Below are 2,501 nucleotides of genomic sequence, written 5' to 3' on the forward strand. Positions count from 1 at the left end.
ACCTGTTCTATGTAAACATTGAAGAGGTGAGGGGACAAACTGCAGCCTTGCCTCACTCCTTTCTAGATTTCTGCCTCTTTTTCAAAGCCCTCATTTCTTATCACTACAGACTGTAATTTTATAGATTGTAGATAATTCTCCTTTCTCAGTATCTGATCACGTTCACCTTCAGAATCTCAAACAGCTTGGTCCAATCAATATTATCGAATGCCTTTTTTAGATCTACGAACGCCATGTGCGTGGACTTGTCTTTTTTAATTCGGTCCTCTAAGATCAGACGTAAAGTCAAAATTGCTTCACATGTTCCTAAATTTCATCAGTAGAAAAATTGATCTTCTCCCAACTCATTTTCAACCCTTTCCATTCTTCTGTAAATAATACGTATTAGCATTTTGCAGGCGCGGGATTCTAAACTAATGGTGCGGCAGTTTTAACTCTTGTCCGCACCGGCTTTTTTGGGAATAGGTATAACAACATTCTGCCAAAAATCAGATGGCACTTTTCCTGTATCATACATCTTACACACTAAACGGAATAACCTCTCCATGCTGGTTTCTCCTAAGGCAGTCAGTAATTCTGAGGGTATGTCCTCAATTCCCGGTGCCTTGTTCCTACTTAGGTCTCTCTAAGCTCTGTCGAATCCTGATCTCAAAATTGGGTCTCCCATATAATCAGCATCAACAGCCTCTTCTTGTTCCAGAACACTATCATCTAATTCTTTACCTTGATACGGTTGTTGAATATGTTCATGCCATCTTTCTGTTTTGTCTTCTTTTCCTAGAAGTGCTTTTCCATCTGACCTTCTAATATCCATACACTTACTTTTCCTTTCTACAAATGTTTCCTTGATTTTCCTGTATACTGCATCTACCTTTCCTAGGACCATACAACATTCAACATCCTTGCACTTCCTTTTCAGCCATTCTTCCTTAACTGTCCTACACATTCTATCTACTTCATTTTTTATCCGTCTGTATTCTTTTCTGCCCTCCTCATTCTTTTCATTCTTGTATTTTCGTCGTTCGCCAATCAGGTCTATTATCTCTAGAGTTATCCATTCTTTCTTAGGTGATCTTTTCTTTCTTCCTACATTTTCTTCAGCAGCCTTACTGATCTCATTCTTCATGACTGTCCATTCCTCCTCTACTGTGTTTCCTTCAGCCTTTTCATTTAGTCCCTGTATTACATGTTCCTTGAAACAATCTCACACTACTTTCTTTCAACTTGTCTAGACCCCATCTCCTTGCATTCCTTCCTTTCTTCGATTTCTCCAAATTCAGATGGCATTTGATGACCAACAGGTTGTGGTCAGAATCCACGTCTGCTCGTGGTAAAGTTTTGCAATCCATCACCTGGTTTCTAATTCTCTGCCTAATCATATTGAAATCTATTTTGTACCTTCCAGTGTCGCCAGGTCTCTTCCATGTATACAGCCGTCGTTTGTGGTGTTTGAACCTAGTATTAGCAAGGACTAAATTATGATACATGCAGAATTCAACCAGCCGACTTCCTCTTTCATTCCTTTGTACCATTCCGAATTCTCCTACTGTATTACCTTCTCTTCCTTGGCCTACCACTGCATTCCAGTCTCCCATCACGATTATGTTCTCGTCACCTTTTACATATTGCATTAAATCTTCTATCACTTTATATTTTCTTTCGATTTCCTCATCATCCGCTAAACTAGTAAGCTTATAGACATGCACTATTATGGTGGGCATTGGCTTGGTATTTCTCTTTACAACAATAATCCTTTCACTATGCTGGTCGTAGTAGTTCACACGCTGCCATATTTTCTTATTCATTATTAAACAAATTCCTACATTTCCCCTGTTGGATTTTGTGTTGATAACTCTGATGTCGCCTGACCAAATATCTTGCTTTTCCTGCCAACGTATTTCACTTATACCAACTACATCTAACTTTAGTCTATCCATCTCCCTTTTCAGATTCTCTAACCTACCACAGCGATTCAAACTTCTAACATTCCACGCTCTGACTCGCAGAATGTCAGTATCCATCTTCCTGATTATTGCCCCCTCTCGTGTAGTCCCCACTCGGAGATCCAAATAGGGGACTATTTTACCTCCGGAATATTTTACCCGGGAGGAAGCCATCATCAGTGCGATACATCAATTTACAGGGAGATTTGCATGTCCTCGTGAGTTAGTTACGGCTGTAGTTTCCCGTTGCTTTCAGCCGTGTATCAGTATCGACACAGCCAAGCCACGTTAAGTATTATTACAAGACCACATCAGTCAACCATATAGACTGCCGCCCTTGTAACTCCCGAAAGGCTGCTACCCCCCTTTCGATGTACCGTTCGTCAGTCTGGCCTTTCGACAGATACCCATCCGATACGGTTGCACCTACGGCTCAGCTACCTCCTTAATTGGGACACGCAAGCCTCCCCACCACGGCAAGGTCACATGGTTCTATTTATATTAAGGAAAAGGTCTAAAAGTGAGCGCTCTCGAGATTAAATCGTGAATTCTCCTCCC

The 2,501-nt window shown here is 41.0% G+C and overlaps 1 pseudogene; it reads right to left on the minus strand.

The window, feature by feature from the left end:
* Window positions 1-625: 625 nt before the first annotated feature.
* Window positions 626-1,937, minus strand: LOC137501291 (craniofacial development protein 2-like; annotated as a pseudogene).
* Between the last annotated feature and the right edge of the window lie 564 nt (window positions 1,938-2,501).

This window comes from Anabrus simplex, chromosome 6 (genome assembly GCF_040414725.1).
Source record: "Anabrus simplex isolate iqAnaSimp1 chromosome 6, ASM4041472v1, whole genome shotgun sequence".
In the NCBI taxonomy this organism is placed as follows: Eukaryota; Metazoa; Arthropoda; class Insecta; order Orthoptera; family Tettigoniidae; genus Anabrus; species Anabrus simplex.